At 32.0% G+C, this 22,411-nt stretch overlaps 1 protein-coding gene and 2 non-coding genes across 4 annotated transcripts in view; 2 read left to right on the forward strand and 1 right to left on the reverse strand.

Moving 5' to 3' along the window:
- The window catches only part of LOC126737949 (uncharacterized), a 541,322-nt gene that overhangs the window by 349,893 nt on the left and 169,018 nt on the right, over positions 1-22,411 (forward strand). The gene's annotated exons all lie outside the window — the stretch shown is intronic.
- Positions 16,102-16,183, forward strand: Trnas-aga (transfer RNA serine (anticodon AGA)). Its single transcript has one exon. It is a non-coding gene; the product is annotated as a tRNA-Ser (tRNA).
- Positions 21,811-21,892, reverse strand: Trnas-aga (transfer RNA serine (anticodon AGA)). Its single transcript has one exon. It is a non-coding gene; the product is annotated as a tRNA-Ser (tRNA).

A 22,411-nucleotide genomic window follows, 5' to 3' on the forward strand; every position in this document is an offset into this window, starting at 1 on the left:
ATTATTCCCAACAATTTTTTTTTCAGATATGTTGCACCAAAAACTATGTCAGCACAGATTTAACTAGCTAGTTAAATCTGTGATGTCAGTAAGGGCTGCACCAAGTCATCAACGTCTTACGGGGCGTCATTTTCCTGCTATCATACCAAACAACAAAGTTCGAAGATGCATCACAATCACACAATCCAAAATTCGGGAGAAAAAGAAGCGCAACGTGGGATTGTGTGTCGCTCCCTGTTTTAGTGAATACCATACAATGAAGGATTTCTAAAAAAAAAAACGATTAAAAAATTTTCTTAATTATTTTTTAGAATTTTTTGTTAATTTTTTGTAAATTATTTAAAATAAAGTCCTTCGTAAAACTTTGTTTGTCTCATTTTTAGAGTGTCGTATAAATACGTCAATGGGGCTCAAGGCACTTTCAAAAGTCTGGGAATGAGGCCACTGCAATGACATTTATGACCGGTAAAGAAAGAGTTAAGTATAGCAAGAATTCATCTTCTTGCACTAGCATTTCCTGCTCCAATGCACCCAGGTGAACCGTCACGAACGAAATGATCCTGATATCTTAATCTTGGAAAGATAAAGATTTACCGTTATTGCCACTGTAACCAAAGTGCCATGTTCTCCTGATGTAAGTGTCCCTACCTGTTTGCGTTCCTTTTCTGCTACGATTTTAGCAGGTTTTTGTACCGTCATAACAGCGGTTTCATCTATATTATAAATGTCCTTCGCTTGGATGCAATTTAAATCTGTCTATTACCGTGGCAAGATTGTCAAAGAAAAGTTGTATTTGTTGGGTTAAAACTGGTCGCTCTTGAAAGGCTTGTATCCTGGGGACAACGGATTGATAGTTCAGGATTAAGTTTCATAAACCCGAAAAACCAATCTTTTCCTGCCAATGAGTTTTTAGTCCATGTATTCAGCATATTCAATGAATATTTTACGGCTATTTGGTAGGCCAGTTTACGTATTTCTTTTGGCGATAGACCGTAAAATATTTGAGATGCCTTTATTATGTATTTTACAATGGATTTTTCCTGCTCAACGTTAAATACTCGTCGTACGCACCTATATCCCATTGTTATAGTTTCAGTGGATCCTTGTTCAATAGATTCTTTCTTTTTCTTAATAAATCTGCCTAATGTAACATGATTCAGTTCAAACAAATCTGCCGCAGACCTTACGGATGCTCCATTTTCAATAACCTCCCTATACGCATTTTCATAAACCAAGTTGGATTTGGTACCTCTATTTGTTTTCCTGACCCTTTCACGTGGCATTCTATAACAAAATAATAGCCCTAAGAGAGCTTGTTACAATCACTTAATCAGTTTACGCAATAATAATACCAAAAGCCTTCTATAAATTATGTTTCAACCGTTCCCGTAAAATTATTTACATCTTGTTTCAATTGTCCCCTTCAGGTTTTTTTTTAGCAAAATATTATTTTTCTTTAAACTCTTTAATTAAAACTAACAAGTTTAAGCTGCTAAACCTAAGCAAAAACATAAAAAAATTGATTAAAAACAAAAAAGTGGTGTACTTACATCGACTTTCATCAATCATTTTCTGGTTTTCATCGCTATCAGTTCATCGTCTGATAGCATATCATAGACTTCATCTCTCGGCTTTTGTCTATTTTCCAGCTTGCCACCCAAGCAGCACAAATGTGCGTGAAATTATCATATAGCACGCTATATAACACGCCAGCCAGGTTATACAAATTATGTCTACGATACTAAAACAAGTACGAAAAAGAATTTCTTTAAATATAACTACATCGCACCAATCATTTTTAAAACAAAAAAACTCAATATCTATAGTTGAGACCATTTTTACTTCCTAGAAATAATACCGCATAAATTTGCTCTCTAGAATAGTGCTGTTTTATACCAGTCTAAAACCTATGATCTCTGTATCTTCTGGAGCCATAAATAAAGTGGATTATTCAAAGATAGCTGTGAAAAACTGTGTAATTAAAAAATATACTAATTGAATTGCTATACAATTCAAGTTTCATTGTCAACCAGAGAATCCTATTGTAGTGCGACCTATTGTTCTTTTTTTTTTGTTATGCGGTCGAAGTGTTAAATTTCTTGACAAATTAATATTGTGGTCCATTTTTAAGATATTGTACAAATTAGTGTACAGGGTGTTCCAATTTGATTATAGTTCGTATTTGATGACTCGTACTAGGAAGACATTTTTCATTAGACAGGATAATGAGTAAAGTAGAGCCAATGATCTGCTTTACATGTAAAGCCAAATGTATTGCTAAAGAGGACAAGCACTAATTATTTGGATATCCTTGCGATAGTTGCTCCCGCCTTCTACCTTCTTACTTCAATCTCGTGCTTGCATTTTGTGGTGCTTATCTTGCAAACAGGAAAAATTCAACAGACCTTTGTCTATTTTCCAGCTTGCCATCCAAGCAGCACAAATGTGCTTGAAATTATCATAAAGCACGCTATATAACATTATAAAAAAACTTTATTTTCGTCTTGCTCTTATAAGCATTTATAAATCATGTATAAATCTCATTTAAAAGTTTTATATACGATTATAAAATCGATCCCAGTCCATAATAAAGTATTTACAAAATCGTAATTCAAGTATGTTTTTCTTAAAATTGAATATGCATTAAATTTAATTCGTAAAAGCCATCATTAAAAAATGGCGTCATAAGATAAATCTATTTAATTTTATAAAAGATGCTAATATAACATAATTATTTTATCTGTGATAAAAGCGATATATATTTTTATTTTATAAAGAATTTGCTTAAAATATTACTGTTTTATTGGAGAACGCTATCAACACTTAACAGATGGCACTTTTATAAGTGCAAAATTCAAGAGAAAAGGTTTGATTTTGTTATTCTAAGAGATAAATTTTGAAATAATATTTGTAATTCTTTTATTAAAAATCTTGCCTTAAGGTTTATTGCCCTCAACCTTAGCTAACGACTCGTTTTTATGTTTTTAGAAATGTCAGTAAGTTCATTAACCTTATTAGTTACAGCTTCCACTTTACCATCGATATTTGATATGTCAGCATTCTGACCAATTTCCAATGTTTCAGGTTGATAAATGTCCTCTGATGAAGATTGCTAATCACCTCAATAATATTTGAATCCGAATAAATGATTTTTAATGATATGGTTATAACAATTAAGTCACTGAACATAATTTGTTTTGTAACAAAGTCTTCGTTCACCTAATATAACTTACTACAAAACCTTTATAAAATTATTTTATATCTGTTTTATAGATATGTTTTAAGTCAATTAAAAAGCAACTAAATAACAAATTTTGCTTAACACAATATAGTTATATAAAATTGTTTTATAAATGCTTTATACCAAATTACTTATTGCATTATAAAAATATTTTCTTAAACTGTCACATAGTTATCTTTAAAACTCTGTTATAAAATAAGTTTGTTTATAAGACAGAATTGTTTCAATTAAAGCCGTTAAGTAATATTTTATTGTTCAGTACGCTCTTAATATAAATAATATAAAATAATTTTGTTTCGTAGTATACTTTGTGTGCTGCTTGGGCAATGATTACACATATTGCATAAATGTAGAGATAATATTGTTAGACAATAAAAATTACATCCCGAAGATTATAAGATTATAATGGTGATTTAAAAAACTAAATAGTATAAACAGAAAGAAAAGTAAAAATTAATATTATAAATTACAATTTGAAATAGGCAAAATGAGTCCTAAAATGTTGGTAGTACTCTAAAATAAACAATAACTGAAAGGTTCGAGAGTCAAATAGAATATATTCTTGGTAATTTCGGAAATATTTTAAGAGATGAAGATAAATCCGTAAGTAGCTGGTACAAATATCTAAAAAAAATAAAAAAGTATATATTAATGAATGAGTTATTGAAAATAATTATAGTTTTTTTTTGCCCCTACCTATTTGCTTTTAATAATTCACTTGAAATCTTGTAAAAAATTACCAACGTTAAACCACTGCTTAAAACTCGGGGTAAGCAACTGGCTAAGCAATTTACGCAAGGGGTTTATGGTTATTTAAAGCAAGAGGTAAGCAATTTGCTATCAATTTTTTTTTTAATTTACGAAAATTATTAAAGACTAAAATAATGAGCTGCGTACAGTTTCCAGGAAAATCTTAAAACTGAAGATATATTTGTCTTGATTTTTAAAAATATATCTTGTAATTTAGATGATTTGACCCTGTGTTCAGGGATTTTCCGGGACCTCAAAAGAGCATTTATTGATATAAATTACGATTACGCAATAAGTTAAAATAAAAATTATTCTTTGGGGCTTTTAAGCTATTGAATTATAACTCTCATATAACAAAACAGTTTTACCACTAATCAGAAATATTTATTTTATTCTTGACACGTGTTTCGCTATTGATCTTAGTGCCTTCTCGAAAAGAATAAAACTATTGTTTTATTCTTCTCTTTAAGATGCTATAACCTCATTAGCCAAACACGTATCGAAAGTAAAATAATGAGTTCTGTTTAGTGGTAACACTGTCTGTTTTTTTTATTTAAATGTGATAAAAGTGGATAAAAACTGGCTCGTTCTGAACCTTCTTAATCTAAAAGAAACATTGTCTTTCCTTTTTATCAAGGTAAAAATAAACGAGGTTAAAGTGATTGAAACTGAAATTCTTGGTTGTTAACTTCGACTAACTCCAATTTAATGAACGTGCTAAACAGCTCAGAAAACTCTTATTAAAAAGGAGAAAAAGTAGAAAAGGACAGATTTTTTGCGAATACCATAGATCTAAATAAAAATAATCAAAAAGAACTCTGGAAAAATCTGAAGACGCTTTTGCCAGGAAAAACCCAAAACATGCCTAACGAAATAAAGTTTGAAAATGAAATAATTACACAGGAGGATGATATTGCGCATAGATTTAATAATTATTTCATGAATAGTATTGATCTTATTCCTGCAGATATTCCACCAGCAGCAAATGGTCAAACATATTTCATTGAACCATCTACAATCCAGAATACCTTGACATAATTTAATAAAGTTTCGATGACTAAAATGAAGGAAATACTTAAAAATTTTAAAATCGTTTGTGGTGGGGAGAGTGGCATCTCTAAGCAGGTTCTTTGCGATGTTGCTTATGTTGTGGGTGAGACCGTCTTTTAGATATTATCAATACATCGTTAAGTACTGGGGTTTTTCCGCAAGCCTGGAAACTTTCTACTGTTGTTCCTGTCCGAAAAGTGCAAAACACTAAATTGTGCAATAAATTTCGGCCAATTAACACTGTACCTATTTATGAGAAGCTCCTTGTGTTAAGGAACAGCTACTCGAAAATTGTAATATAAATAAAATAGTTGTACCTAACCAATCGGGGTTCCGCGAGAATCATTCATGTGAGTCTGTCATTATTAATATAGTTGATCATTTTCTCAGGGCACTTGACTCTGATAATCTAGCACTTGCTGTGTTTTTGGATTTTAAGAGAGCGTTTGAAACCGTGAGTAGAGAAATGTTAATTAGGAAATTAGAACGGTTAGGCCTTAACCATAATGTATTGAAGTAGTTTCAATCTTATCTAAGTGGTAAAGTTCAGCGAGTCATGTACAAAAATAGTTCATCTGAAAGTGTTAATGTAAAGCATGGTATGCCGCAGGGATCGATCTTGGGCCCCTTGCTATTTTTATTGTATGCCAACGATATGGTGGAGGTAGTGCGGGGGTGTAATGTGGTGTTGTTTGCTGACGATACAATGTTATATGTGGTGGGTAAAGACATTCATCAACTGCAACAGGTCATGAACGTTGAACTCAATAACTTATTCATCTGGCTTTGTAGAAATAAACTAAGTTTAAATGCAAGTAAATCCAAGTTTTGTATATTTGGCAAGAGATCTAGATTGGGTTCTATAGACATATACAGATTTCTGTGAATGGGGAAAGTATTTTGTATGCCAAAGAAATTAAATATTTGGGAACAATTTTCGATGCCAATCTGAATTTCCATGCTCATGCAGATTATGTAATAAGAAATTTTCAAAAAAAGTTGGATTTATCACAAGAATTGGAAAAAATTTGTCAATGTACATCAAATGAAAACTTTACAACGCCATTGCTCTTCCTCATTTGCAGTTCTGTTCAACATTATTGTTTAACTTGCCACAGTATAGAATTGACCAACTGGAAAGAATTCAAAATAGGGCTATAAGACTGATTCTAAATTGTAATCGTTACACACCTGTTGTCTCTATGTTGGGTGTCCTAGATATGTTGTCTGTTCATCAAGGAATTTTGTATAACGTCTATTTGTTTATTTTTAAATTAAAACATCAGATGCTCCCCAATTATAGTAATAAATTAAGAGTTTTTGGAGATATACATAACTATAATACGAGAAATCGTATTGACTTCATACTGGTCGACAGATGTAACACAACCCAAATGCATAATTCAGTTCTATACAAAGGTTTAATTCTATTTAACAACTTGCCTGCTAACATCAAAAATTGTATTACTTTGAATCAATTCAGAGGGCTCTTGAGAAAATTTATCATGAATAAGTAATATTGTGTTTGTTATTTTATTATGTTATTTTAATTATGTAGTTTATTAAGTTTTACTACAGTGCATTGTTTCCGCTCCAATCATCATCTTAATTGTGGGTTTATCTATTGACTAAGTATTTTTGGGCCAATCGGGATACTGGTTATAGCTTCTTGGAACTACCGAAGCATTTTTAAGTATTACACGAAGGGACCAATGTATCTGGTCAGCAAGGTGAACCAAGTTCCAAATGTGTCATCGGCTGCTTACAACCGAACCAACTTGATCAACCTGAGTCGACATTATTTTTATTATTTTAAGGCAAACAACAATTAACTGTACTTTTAATAAGTGGGGCAAGGAAATAATGTTTAGGTTAAGTCTAGTTTTAATTTATGGTCTACCTCTGACAGGATATTTCTGGAACCGGGATGCTGTTTTTGGATTACCGAGACCATCCATGGACAAACCGGAGTGTCCTGATACAGTTATGACCAACTTATGCTTTTACTTTATTTTTTATTTATGTTTTTATTGAATGTAGCTTTTTTTCTAAATAAAGATATTATTTATTTATTTATTTAAAAAAATTAAATATAAATTTATCGTAAAAATAATACGCCATTTAATTGTTAAATCAATCATTTAGTATGAAATCTCAGTTTGAAGTAGCAGCTATTGTGCATCTTTTAATTTGTGTAGAAGTTACAAAATAAAAAAATAGATATATAATAAAAAGTGTGTCAAAAATCAATGATTTCCAACCGACCAACTTTACCAAGAATTCCCAGTACTGCCTATAATAGAAGGATTATATGCAAATAAAATTCCAATATTCGGAGCTAAAAATTTTGATGTCATGCAAAAATCAACTGAAACCAGCTAAAAGCAATCAGATCAAATATAAAACCAGCCAGATTACTCAAACTATGTCTAGGATAAATAAGTACGAAAAAAAATTTCTCTAAATATACCTACATCGCACCAAACATTTTTAAAACCAAAAAACTCAATATTTATTATCAAATATCTTAATTTTTTTTACTCTTAAATCTTGTTTGTCATAAACATAATGAATTATTGTTAAAAAACGCTTTATTCTTACTACCCCTTTTTCTCGTTGTTTCTTACGGCCTCTTTTTTAAAAACCCGTTACCCACAAATAAAAAAACCAAACTGTTTATTGCTTTGTCATTAGGGCCGATTTATCAGTTAGTTTTATTATTGGTTTTTAAATTTCTATTATAATACGATTGAGGAACATAACTCGGCAGCTTGACACTACTATTTAAAAATTAATACCATACCGATAATTAAAATTGACTTTTGAAATTTTGATGAAAGAATATGTTCCATTTTTTTCTCAAAAAAATTACTCTTTAAATAAGGCAACCACTTTCAAAAAAACATGATACAGTAATCAAGAATTGGGTAAGATTTTTTACAACTCACAGTTACTTAAAATTATTTATCAGATTTCTGTATTAAATTTACATTACGAATTCTCTACTTTCTTTAATAGAAAATATCATTAAAAATATAAAAACCAAAATTTATTAAAACGCAATAATCATCAGCATAATTATTATTAAAAAATGGTTATTATTATTATTTTCAAATTTCAACATTTTCGTTTTGTTAGGACCTATTGCCATTTTTTTTAATCAAATTTTTCATTTAGATTGTAATAGTATTTTAACGGGTAGTTTTATTCTTATTTCAAGTTGTCATAACCACAGTTTTGTTACCACTGTTTACTTTTTTATGAAATTTATTCAACATAATAACTCAATTCTAACCATCTTCTTTTAACGAATTTAGCCGTTAAATTTAGAAAAAAATCAAAATTTTGCAGGTAATTGCTCTTAATTTTTTCGTGCTTGAAAGCTTATTTACTTATATTGTTATTATTAGCTGTAGAATTAGTAACAAGTTTTAATTTATTCATAATAATTTTTTTAATGTTCTATTAATGAAATTTTAAAATTAAAACAACAACGCATTTTTTTTGACGCGAGATAACATTGAGCTTATTTCTCTAGTATATTCAAAAGAAAAAAATATTTTACAGGTTTTTCTCGTAACTTTTTTACTAAATATCTTCATAACTCTTGACGAGAAAGGATGCCTTTTTCTAAACAATAATTAACCCTAATTTAGAAAAAAAGACTAATTAATTACCACAGATCATTCATGAATAGTTAAAATATTTCTAATGACCCTAAATGTCGCATAACAAACTGGGTATTTAGTAGTTTAACCCTGTTCATGTCAATCTATTTATAATCTGGCAGATGTTCGCGTCAATCCACTATTTTTAACCTGGTTTTATTTATGTTTACGGTCTCCTTTCAGCTGGCCTGCCTTAGAAAGGAAAATGCTTCGGGTAATTAAATTTTCTTGAAAATTCCAAAAGTTTTGTATTAGTTTATGCATATAATTTGTAGGTAAAATAACCAAATACAATTTCTCTAAATGTGCCTAATTGTTTATTAGCGAAGCAGCGACTTGCTCTTTTGTTTCTTTTAAATCTGTAATCATTTTTAAATTTTATGTCATGCAAGTCTAAAAATAAGTACTCTCAAGTTTTTTTTTAAGTTTATTATTAGGACTATTATTTGTTAATAAGCTCTTTAGATAATTGAAAAAAAATTGTGTAGGTCATATCTTAATCACTTCAGATTGATTTTAGGATTAAAAATAGGTTGTTTCAAATTTTGGAGAATAACGGGTGCTTGAGAAATTTAAGACACAACGATTTTGGGATGATCCTTATTTTGCACTAAAAAATAAAAAAAAAATTATTTCCAAGACATTGCTATGCGAAAACTCTCAATGTGTCAATTTTGCACGAGGATATACGGCAGTGTTGCCATACCGGACAAAATTCCATAATGCTTAGGTAAAAGTCGGCAGTTATTAACAAAGTTAATGAAAGCAATAAATTTTCATTTCATTTTTGGAAACTTACTTTGTAAATTTCTTGGAAAATTTACAAAGTAAGTGAACTTTCTATTGTTCAATGTTTATATTTTAACATGCACCATCTGTTTATATATATATATATATATATATTTTTATATTTTTTTTTATTATATTTATATTATATATATATATATATATATATATAGTGCATGTTAAAATATAAACATTGAACAATAGAAAGTTCACCTACTTTGTAAATTTTCCAAGAAATTTACAAAGTAAGTTTCCAAAAATGAAATGAAAATTTATTGCTTTCATTAACTTTGTTAATAACTGCCGACTTTTACCTAAACATTATGGAATAATGTTTATAATGTAATATATATAATTGTATATACAGGGCGTCCCGTAAATAGTATGGTGTGTCACTAAATGAAAAAAAAATCACATGGTTGGATATTATTTGCCGATAGATGCGCATTGTGATGCGTATTAAAATTTTTTAGTTATGGAAGTTATAAGAGTTCACAGGAATAATAGGATAAGAAGTTATGGAGTTCACAGGAAAAATTTTTGAAATTGCAATATCGGATTTTTTTTTCTTTTCAAAAAAGTCCTATGACGCAATAAAATATTAATAGAATCTTGGTGCCCATTAGCGTAAAAGCTTATTTATCCCATGCCGTATTAAAGACAAAAACTTTTTGAATTTTTTGTTAACCTCAAAAAAAAAATGGTTGTCTTAATGCCGAAAGAATTATTTTGTGAAAAAAAATCGTTTTTTTTTTCGATGTAAATTAATTCGGTTTATTTGTGTTTTGCAATTTTACAAAAAGTGTTCAAAATGGCGACCACCTGCTGCTATACACGCCCTACACAGAGCGTGGCCAGCTCTATTTATCTCTCGAGCAGCAGTTTGGATGCGCTCGCGCCGATTTTCAATGTTTTGTATGGGTCTCCTGTATACAATTTCTTTGAGGCATCCCCAGTAAAAAAAATCAAGAGGATTTAGGTCAGGTGACCGTGAGGGCCACAGTATAGGTCCTAGACGTCCGATCCATCGGTTAGGGTAGGATTCATTTAAAAAATCTCTAACTTGCACACAGTAGTGCGCAGGACATCCGTCGTGTTGCAGCCACATATTTCTGCGAATGTCTAAACGAACATTTTCCAAAAGGATGGGGAGAATATTTTGCAAAAAATGGAGATAATATTCAGCATTGAGATTTTGCGGGAACTCAAACGGTCCCCTATAATTTCACCATTAATAATCCCTGTCCACAAATTGATCTTAAATTGGTATTGCGATTTATCTTCTCTATTAATATGTGGATTTTCTAATTGCCAGCTATGTAAATTATGGAGATTCAAAAATCCATCTTTGCGGCAGGTTGATTCGTCGCCCCACAAGATATTTTTAAACCAATTTCCATCTTGCATCCTTCTCAACATCGTACGACAAAAGTCAACTCTTGCTTCATAGTCTCTTGGTTCGAGAGTCTGAACGCGCGAACGGCTAACCCTCCGCCCAACACCCTGTACATATTTTAAATTAAAAAGTTATTAATTTTGTCTTTAATTAATTGGTAAGGATTCCTCATTTGATATATAAAATTTAAGAGTGTCAGGGCTGGTATGTGCTTAACCCAACTCAATTAAATCAACCCAACTCATCCCTATTGGAATATACGGTTCATACAACATTTGATTCTCCTGAATAGGTTGTGTGTCAAATGTCAATAACTTGACGGTTATTTATAAACGTCAACGTTCCTAAATTAAATTAGGCAACTTGGTAAACAACTTTAAAAACGTGTTTTGTTGAATGGACGAAACAGTGGGCTGTCAAGGCAGTTGTGCATATAGGTCTCCTGATGGATCCGTCATGCCCCACCGGGGGTTACCAGAGCCCAACGGCCTTAGAGAAACCGATAAGGCTCTCTGGTCTGAAGAACTTAAAGTTGCTCGATACACTGAAAGTGTTACCCAAGTATTTGAACCTGGCGCGCGTGAGTGCTGGGCACTCCCCGACTACATGGTCAACGGTTTCATCCTCCTCACAGATCGGCATTCCGGGTTGTCCGCAATACCGATAGTATATTGAGATGGCTTCTTAAGTGCCAGTGACCGGTTAAAAGACCTGTCACTAGCCGAATTTCGCGTCTTTTTAGGCATAGTAGATTTTTGGTGAGACAAGCAGAGGGCCCACCTATGTGCGCTTTGGTCTGTCTCATACCAGGGGACTCAGTCCATCTTCGGTGGGTCCACTTGTCCAGCAGACCCTTCATTGACGCGACCGCAACGCATTTGGCGATACCAACTATGGGTTCCGGCCCTATCGGCACATTCGCGGATCCCAGTCTGGCAAAAGTGTCCGCTTCCTCATTACCTGCATGGCCTGCGTGGCCAGATTTCCAGACGAGCTGGACCAGTTTTTTCAGGACTTTTATGCACTCTAGTACAAGCTTGGAGCTTACCTTTGCGGCCGTGATAGCCTTAATGGCAGCTCTGCTGTCCGAGCATATTGATACAACTGTATTGCAGTGTCCGCTGCTTAGGATTTTCTGTCCGCATTTTAATACAGCGAATACTTCGGCCTGGAAGACTGTGGCGTGCTCCCCCAGCGAGTATGCCCTACTGGTATGTGGGATCCCACCAATAAGCCCTGATCCAGCTCTGTTATTCATTCTGGAGCCATCTGTGAATCGGATGGTCTCCCCATTAAGCAATGCAGGTCTGTTGGAATGCTGCCACTCCTCTCTGCCTGCAATGTGCGTCACGAATCCCTTGCAGTCCACAGTCACTGGACACTGGAGCCATGCAGTCACTGCCCATCAGAAGGAGAGGACATTCCTGTATGGCCCGTGACCAACAAATAACCGTGAACGTGTTTTGTTTTTAATCGTTATATATTTTTTATTTAATATAGGAATAAAGTAAAAATATTTTAGATAAATATAAAAGTGATTAGTTCGCGATAATACTCTAGTATATTTTTAATATTTGTGTCCAAGTAAATAGCAGCATAGGAAAATCGTGATTCATATACAAGATAAATTTTCGTTTTTTTTTTTGTTAAAAAATTGCTCATCCAAAAAATTTTTTGTTTTAATGTGTTGGATTTAAACTTCTTTCGCTTTCTGAACAATCCAAAAAAAAATCTAAAAATCGTTGGGTTTTAAATTGCTCAATCAGCGAATAACGTCTTGTTTTTAGTCAATCAAATCAAAAAATTTTGTTCGAAGTTCATTAAATCCATTAAAAAATCCATCTTTACATTAAAATCTGAAAAGATTAGGTTGTGACAGTTTGCTGACCAAAACGCTGGGACATGTACGAATAAAAGAAAAATCAAACATATCTAAATTTATAAATTAATCAAAATAAACGTTGGCAGTTTTTAGAAAGAAACCTGTAACTTAGAAACCAATAAATACACATAATTGTTTACTTTTACAGGGAAAAGAATTTTAAGTGAGTATCAAAATTGTAAACTGTTTTCTGACTAAGCCATCCTTATAAAAAAATTTATGTTTTTTTCAAGTTTGGAGGAAACATATAAATTAAATAAAAGAAAATAGTTAATTAATTTTACAAAAACACTGCCTAATATCCATTAGTTTTTACTTTATTGACCTCATACATGCGACCGTCTATTAAATTATGCATTCAATGTTAGATTAAATCGAAGAAAAGGTTATTTCAGTTTTGGTTTTAATCTTTTGCTGGCAGATAAATACACTTTTTTATCACAAAACTTTAATTATGTTTGAATTTTATTATTTTTAATTATGTATTTAAAATACATAATTAATATTATCAATTTCAGTATTAGTAAAGTGTTTTAACAATTACAACGTTATTTAAAAGTTTAGTTAAATAAGAATGTTATTATCGGGAGCATATTATTCCATTAAGAAAATATTATTTTTGTACTAATCTTGTGTATAATTACACCTATGTAGGTAGTATACAGTTTGATAAGAAACAATCAAATGTACATATTATGGTAAATTACAATGGTAAAAACAAAATTTTAAAAATAAATGTGAATTCGTGCTCTAATGAAGAAAAAAATAAGGAAAAAAATATTTATTAATTAAGCTTATTCGCTAAAAGAAAATGTTACCAAATTAAAAACTTATTTGTTGAACATTTTTAATACTTTTTTAAAACATTTATTTTTTTTTAATTTATCAATTTTTATTATTAAGTAGTATAGTTACTATATGTTATGCATACTAAATTTTTTAACTAATACATCGTCGGTCCTAAGGCAAAACCATGAATGTGCAAAATTGGCAATTTTTACCTATCTACATTTTCAAGCACCTCTAAACCAGTTCTTGACAATGCCAAACCAACGAATCTGCAAGCATCATGGTTTTGCTGGGGGTAGCTGTACTGCCTTTGACGTATCTTAGTTTGTATTCGACTGTCGCAACGCTCGTATCGTGAATGTGACACTTTCGTGGTTTTGGCCTTGCATTAAAAGTTTCAAGTCAGTGAATGTGGTACATTCGTTGTTTTGACATTGTAAGTGTATGGTATACTTTGTAACATTCGTGTAGAGATTTTGAGTAGTAAAAAATCAATTATAAAATGATAAACGTGACATCTAGAACACAAAAAATAATGGATAGCGTTAGGTCTAAACATGAAAGAGATAAGCAATGTATGGACCAAAATGGAACTAAGGTATAACGTGGGTTTTTTGGCCAAAGAAGGACTAGTGCAAGATATGTTTGGCACAGAAAAATATTACTGGAAAAGAAAAAAAAGCGCAAGAAACGTTCCAGCAACACTTGAGAAGAAAGGAATTGGCACGCAAGGCTCGCAGTGCTGATAAACTAAAAGCAATAAACAATTCTACTATATTAGCATTCAATTTTGACCTTGAAGCTGTACTCACAACTCCAAAAGGATCTGCAGGACAGATATTTTACTTGCGCAAGTTAGCTGTTTATAACTTGACAGTTTATAATATTGGAAATCAAGGTGGCATTGGCTATCTATGGGATAAAACCCAGGGTAAAAGGGGTTCAAATGAAATCGCTTCTTGTATCTATGAATACGTATAATCTAATCCAGAAGTAACAGAAGTTAGAATGATGTCAGATGACTGTGGTGGCCAGCAAAAGAATTCAAATTTTGCTGCTATGTGTATGTAGCTCATTTCTGTTCATCCTAGCTTGAAAATCATAGATCATAAATTTTTCGAAAGCGGACACACTGAAATGGAATGCGATTCCATACGTTCCAAAATTGAGCAGAAAGCTAAGCATGTTCCTGTATACATTCCTGAAGGTTGGGCGCAAGTAATACAAGATGTTCGTATGAAACTACCCCCATTTGAAGTGAGGAGCAGAAGCTTTGATGATGTTTATGATTTTAAAGAATTTGCAGCGCAAAAATTTGAGATGAACAAAATACCATGGCGTAAGGTTTGCTGGATTCGTTATCTTAAATCGGACATGATGAAGGTGTTTTACAAAATGGATTTTGAACAAGAATTTCATGACATAAACTGCATGAAAGAATCATATGAATGTAAGTTACCCATTGCGAAGCCACAATATCAGGATTTACAAAAAATATGTTCTGATTTAACAATCCCAGAAGTTCATCACAGTTTTTACAAGTCGCTAAAAATTAATAATAATATTAGGGATAGATTACCAGAACCAGATGACAGTAAAAATACTAACTCAGATGAAAATTAAACCATTTCACTTTATACTCAAGCTCATTTAAGCATATAAATTTAGTTTATATAAATATAAATAATAATAGTCTTTTTGTATTTTCAGTATTTTTTGAGAAAACCTGCTGAAAAAACCTCGTTTTTATAGTTTATTTTGCCAATGATTTAGAAGTTTAAGTAGTTTTGTTTTCTTAGATTTATAGATCCCGAGTTTATCCTAGTTTCCCAATGAAAATACACATGTTTATTGATATTTCAAATCAATAAAAATATTGAAAATCATTGTGTCTCTAGGTTTTCTTATTGTACTGTAAGTGATTTGAAAGAAAATTTTGCAATGCCAAATCCACGAATGTGACGTTTTGGAAGGTGGGGCTACTAAACAGAAAAAATAATAAGCAAGTCATAAACTGTCAAAGTAGATCCTATGTCTCCCAAGAAATGAAATTATTCCGACAAAAATCTGAATTTTCACAGAGTATCAAAACCTTCAAACCCAAATATCTCCAAATCACGATTTTTCACATTCATGGTTTTGGTATTGGGCCGACGACATAATAAAATCCATAATATAACAAGATTCCCTAGAAATTAAGTAATATCAGTAATTTCGAAATCTAATTATAAAAATTGTATTTCTTGGAACTGAAATATCAAAATGTATATAATTGTTTGTAGTACTTGATGGTAATGATATTTTCATTTAACCTTATAGGCGTCTACATAATTTACAAAAATAATACTGAGTAATAGATAATAACATCTTTAAAGCACAACAGTTCTCTTGAAAAATTAGGCAATAATGCATGGGAATTATATACTTAAATATTGTATTATATGAATTTTAAATATTATTACCTTTCTTCTCTACAAGTTAGTGTCCTGCTTACAGGAGTAAAAGAAAGGAGGCTTCGCAAAAAGTATTTTTTTCATCAGCAGTCGTGGCCGAGCGGTTAAGGCGTCTGACTAGAAATCAGATTCCCTCTGGGAGCGTAGGTTCGAATCCTACCGACTGCGACTATTTTTTTTTTATTTTCACAATGCAATAAGTATATGATTTTTCTAATAAGATAATTAGTTTTTTTTTAAATATTTCATAATAATTAATCCTCGGACTTTGACCCAAAATAATCCTAATACCAAAGGACAAGTAAACCAATAGCAGAAGAAATAAAATCCGAATTTAATAAAAGGCCAAAACAACCTCTAAAAAACTTGTCCCAATGGCAAAAAACTGTCTAGAAAGCTGTTTATTGCTGGTATATTCATTTGAATTATTACATGGATACCAAACCGATATTAACCACCTTCAAAGGAAAATTATGGCACTGCTTACTAAGCACAAAAATCACTACCCAAGAAATGGTGTGCAAAGGACCATGCTTTCAAGTTATTAGGGTGGAAGAGGCTGGCATACTTAAAAAAACATCTAGACAAACAAGTTACTAATATGAAAAATTATTTTTACAGAAAGTCTGCTGAATAGCCTCTATAGTCTATACGCATCTGCACATCAAGTTAATACTCACTCCACTCACATTTAAAAAAATGGCAGTCAAATACATCACCAGGCCACAGCTGGAAAAAATACAGAGCTAAAAACAAAAATCTCTGCCGGCATATTAACATTATAAAAGAATACGTTGACAAAGTCGCGTCAAACTATTGGCTGGTCTCGGGTCAAATGTTTCATGACACAGAGAGTTAACTATTAGCTATGCAAGATCAAGTAATTTCTACTCACAACTATTTAAAATTATCTCTTATCACTAAAAACAAAGTTAAAGCAAAATATGCTAAATAATACCCTAAACAATGTATTTCTCTTCTTAAATTTACTTAAAACTACTTGGTTGTTATTTTGTTATTATTCTTCATATGTTATCATTTTAAATCATATTTAGCACTTTTTTACATAATATTTTGCGTTCATTATTATTATTATTATTATTATCGTTATCGTAGAAAAAAGAAACCCGTCATGATGTAGTCTATAGTTCTGATTCCATAGAGCATCACGTCGAAGGTCAATAAAGACGACAACTCGCATCCGCTTGGTCGATCAGTGGGCCAAACTCATCTGTGCCAAAAGTCGTTAGAACCCGAGGACAGCTTTCTGCATGTTCATTGCCATATTTTCAGTGACTGGGTGGGATAGTTAGTGTCTTCCTTAGTTCTCCTATATGCATGCTTAGTCTCCCCTGCCACACCAATTAGGAGAACCACCGAATGCACTGAGTTTTTCGGATATAGCCTGTGCAGTTGGTTGGTGAAAATCTACATACTTTGGTTTTGTCTCTTGTTAGACTCGAATTTTTTTCTGCTGGCCTTTGGAACTAGATGATGATGACATGTTTTGCAACTAGTGTTGGCGATGTTAGAAAATTGACTATGGTAGACTAGGGCGTAAATTATACCATTCTGGCAAGCAAGTACAAAGCCCTAAGTCGCAGACTTCAGGCGTGAATCTCCTGAGTAAATCCACATTTTCGAAATTTCTTTAAAACACTCTGTGCTGCGGCTTGTTGAGACGCCTCTTAAAAAGTCTTTGTTATTCTGCTTTTTTAATAAGAACATTTGATTCCAATCTAATAAGCGACAGCGAAAACCCACTTATACGGCTTGTGAAAAATTACGAGATTGTCGATCTGTCACGAGGTGGTTAATGTCAAAGCATTTATTTTTAGGACAACAAAGCAAGCACAGAACTCTTAGGTCTCTGATAATGCACTGTCTAAATATTAAAAAAATTACATTGTTTAACAACATTTTTTAAAACCTTTCTAAAAATGCTCTCTTTAAGTCAACATGATAGTACATTGATTTAATATACAGGGTGTTCATTTGAAAACTTCCCACCACGGATTTTTCAAAAACTTGGCAATGGTTAGACGACGAGTTTCCAGACAAATGGATAGGGCGAAGGGGACCTATAGAATGGCCTGCTAGATCTCCTGATATAACGCCGTTAGACTTTTTCTATAGGGTCATTTGAAATCTATTGTGTTCACTCCCCTACCTGAAGGTTTGGATGAACTTCGTCAACGCATCATCGACAGCTGTCATGATATCGCACAACATGTTCTTGAAAATGTCCGTCAGGAATTTGAACATCGTTTGGCCAAAAGGGGCAACATTTTGAACACTTATTCAATTAAAAACTGATATTTTCATGTTTTTGTTTTCTATCTGAACAAATTAAGAAAAACAAAGATTTTTCTAATTTTCTCGAAAACGAATCGACCGATTTAAAAAATCAAATGTCAAAATAAAAGACTTCGAAAGACCTTTTAAACAAGCTATTACTTGATACTCCTTGCCATTTAAAATTTTTAAGGGGATGACCCTTCATCATCCAAATAGTTATTTTTTGATGTATCATAGAATTATATCTTGTATATGCTAAAGAATTTAGCATACACAAAATTTAAAAAAAAAAGAAAACACATCATTAATCTATAGGGTGTCCCATTTAATACCCATTTATCAATTTTGTCCACTTTTTGGTAGAAATTCTTGTTCACATTTTACCCAGAATAAAAAATTACAATGGACTCGAGTCGTTTTATCGACTGCCGCCCAAATAAGTTCAGTTTATTTTGATTTTTTGAACAGACAAACAAAAACAACAATCCCCATGCCAGGATTCAAACCTGAGACCACACGATCGCATCGTGAACATTTTGCCCAGGGTCTCACCGAGGTCGGCTACGTATATTGTCACGTTATTTAAGAAATGTAATTAAATAAAAAAAAATTAAAATATTTAAAAAAATAGAGGTTACTTGTTGGTAGGTAAGTTGCCCCAGTAATGACAAATTTATGCCCTAACCCAAGGAGGATAGGGCGGGTAAAGAGCGCCACTGGCTCAAGGCGGAATGAGCCAGAGTTCCCTGGATGGTCCTAGAACTCATTCACTAACAATAACACAATTTAATAATATTAAAAAGGAGTTAACCTTAGGTCACTGAGGTCGGTAGAGTCAAACACATACTTAATAATACAATTTATTACAAAAAAAAAAACTAATACTAGTTACCACAGTTGGCTGCAGGGTCTTACGGCAGCTTGTAGGTGTGGTTGGATATTGGATAAAATACGAAGAAAAACGTCACGTTGGCAAAAAAAGTAGGAAAAGAAATAGAAAAAATCTTATGAGAAAGACTGTTAGAGTTTCTATCATAGTACATTATGAAAAAAATTTAAACCAAGAAGGAAAAAAAATATAATCAATTACCCTTTAATGATTGTTACAATACTAATAATATAACCATCTTATTTTAAACAATTTACATTAAAATGATTGGTGCGAACCTCAATATGAAATATGAATAAAAATGTGAATATGTGCCATATTAATTGCCCGCAAGGCGGTTATCCACAGGGCTATAAAGTATAAAGGTACACAAGAAGCAACAAAATAAAAGTCCTGTGGAAATGTGGTGAGCCGTGAGCCTCCAAAAGCCCCGAAATCGGCTTACTAAAATGTCGAGGCACTCAACCACCGGTAACCAGAAGAAAAGTGAGTCCTGTCACGCGGTCAAAGAAATGCCAATCTCAAACACTGTCAAAGATGCCTGCCAAGTCTTACTCACAGAAATGTCAAAATAGAGCCGCATTCACAATGACTCAAGATAAACTGTTGCTAAACAAACGGAATACACTATCGGACAAAAGTAGAGAAACTTCTAAAAATTCTTTGATTTACGGAAACCATGTATTTAAATTAAATATTTACTACAAATATTGTAGTTCTCAACAACTGCGTTTTTTTTACCGCATTTTACATGCCTCTTATCAGTTGTTTATTTACAATAAAAGAATTCAAATATTTTCGGATGGACATAAGTAGAGAAACCTAAATATCAATCGTCCAAATTTAGTATTTAGTTCGCTTTGCGTGAGTTCTGTTGATAGTTTTGCATAGTTTTTTTAATCAACATGCCTCGCGGAAGATATTTGTCTGAAGACCTTCGTAGAAAAATAGTTGATGCACACAAGAGTGGTATACGACAAGTGGACATTAGTAAAACGCTTAATTTGCATAAGTCCGTTGTTAGCAAGACAATTTCTAATTTTAAAACACGAAATTCAACAAAAAGCATTAAAAAAAGTGGCCGCCCAAGAAAAACAACCAAACACATGGAAATGATGATAAAAAGAATTGCCCAGTCTGATCCTCACAAATCAGCAAATAAAATTTTAAGTGAATTACCTGGTGTTAATGTTAGTTCTAAGACCATACAAAGACGACTGAGGGAAGGAGGATTATTTAGTAGAAGAGCCGCTAAAAAGCCGTTTATTAGCAAGAAGAATCAGAAGGCCCGACTCAACTTTGCACAAAAATATTTGCATTGGACAACCAACGACTGGAAAAAAGTTCTTTTTACTGATGAAAGTAAGTTCAATTTGTTTGGGTCCGATGGAATCTCATGGGTACATCGACCACAAGGCAAAAGATTTGATCCAAGATATACACAGCCTACGGTAAAGCATGGTGGTGGCTCCTGCATGGTATGGGGTTGCTTCTCTGGGTTCGGTACAGGACCATTACACATCATTGAGGGTATCATGGATCGATTTGTGTATTTAGACATCCTACAAAATGTAATGCTACCCTTTGCTGAGGATAATTTACCTTTGACTTGGATATTCCTACAAGATAACGACCCCAAACATAAATCAAAGGTTGTCAAAGATTGGTTTTTATCGGAAAATATTAGGGTTATGGACTTTCCTGCGCAAAGTCCCGATCTTAACCCGATTGAAAACCTCTGGGAGGAACTAGACCGGCGTGTAAGGCAACATCAGATCAGTAATAAAAATGATCTTATAAAAGTTTTACAAGATTCCTGGAATTCTATTGGAGAGGAAACCATTATGAAACTGTTGGAATCCATGCCAAATCGATGCCGCGAGGTGATTGCCAATAAGGGATACTCTACTTACTATTAATTTTTCTAAGATAGAAATAAGAAATAACTTGTACTTTTGGAATAAAATTTAGTTTCTCTACTTTTGTCTCATAAATATTTTGTTTAATTAAATTAAATCTTAGGATTTTCTTCTACAATTTATTTTACTTTATACAAATTAAGTCTTAACAATTATTGTTGATTTTCATTATGTGTAGAACTGCATTAGTTTTGAAGTATTCAAATAAAACGCAAATTTAAAAAGTTTCTCTACTTTTGTCCGATAGTGTATATCCGTTGATTGAATATTTGGGTATATTCTCATACCATATTCTCAATCAACGATATAACACTGCGATAAATGAAATAGAATACAAGGTAAATTAAGTTACTAAAGTTACACGCAATCAACACTTATACTGTAAGAAATATAAACGTGACAATGTATAGTGAAAATAATTTTCTTATTTTTTATTTTATTTACTTATTTTTAACTCCTATAAACTTATATACCGAAGATGAGATTAGATTTATATACCAATGACGTGAAATTTTATAATCGCTTTAAATATTGTGCCAATAATTCTCCAATCGTTTTTATTTAACATTTTGGCATGATGATACTAATTTAAAATTTATTTACAAAATTTAATAAAATCTACCTAGCCTGGAATGATAAAATTATACTAAATAGCGATAGAATCTATTAATCGTATTTAAAATAAAAATCGCAGTCGGTAGGATTCGAACCTACGCTCCCAGAGGGAATCTGATTTCTAGTCAGACGCCTTAACCGCTCGGCCACGACTGCTTATGATACCTTAGATAAATAAATGTTTTATTACTTAATCAGGCAATTTAAAATTAACAGTTATAACATTTATTTTAGAAACAGGTTTGTAGATATATATATATATATATATATATATACACTTAATGCATAACTGACATGAGACAATGAGTCAATGATAAAGATTCATTTTTAATATTTTCATCTTAAAAAGAAAACAGTATTATTCTTTTTATCAAAAGATAACAATTTTTGATTTGTTATAAGAACATTCAATACGATAAATTTCGCTGTTGTCAAATTGTCTTGATTTGTTAGTAATTAAAAGCAAACGTCCCTAAAATGTTTAATGAAATTTAAGTTTGTAAAGGTTTGAGAGGTTTTTGTCCATCTGACAAGTAGTTTTACGAGGTTTTCCTAACTTCAACGTATTTGTTACATCGCAGTAACTCTTATTTAACAATAGTAACACGATATTTGCCCTTTAGAAGAAAAACTTGAGAAAGTCATCTTATTTTATTGTTATAAAGATAATAATAT

Source organism: Anthonomus grandis, chromosome 1, assembly GCF_022605725.1.
Source record: "Anthonomus grandis grandis chromosome 1, icAntGran1.3, whole genome shotgun sequence".
Lineage (NCBI taxonomy): Eukaryota > Metazoa > Arthropoda > Insecta > Coleoptera > Curculionidae > Anthonomus > Anthonomus grandis.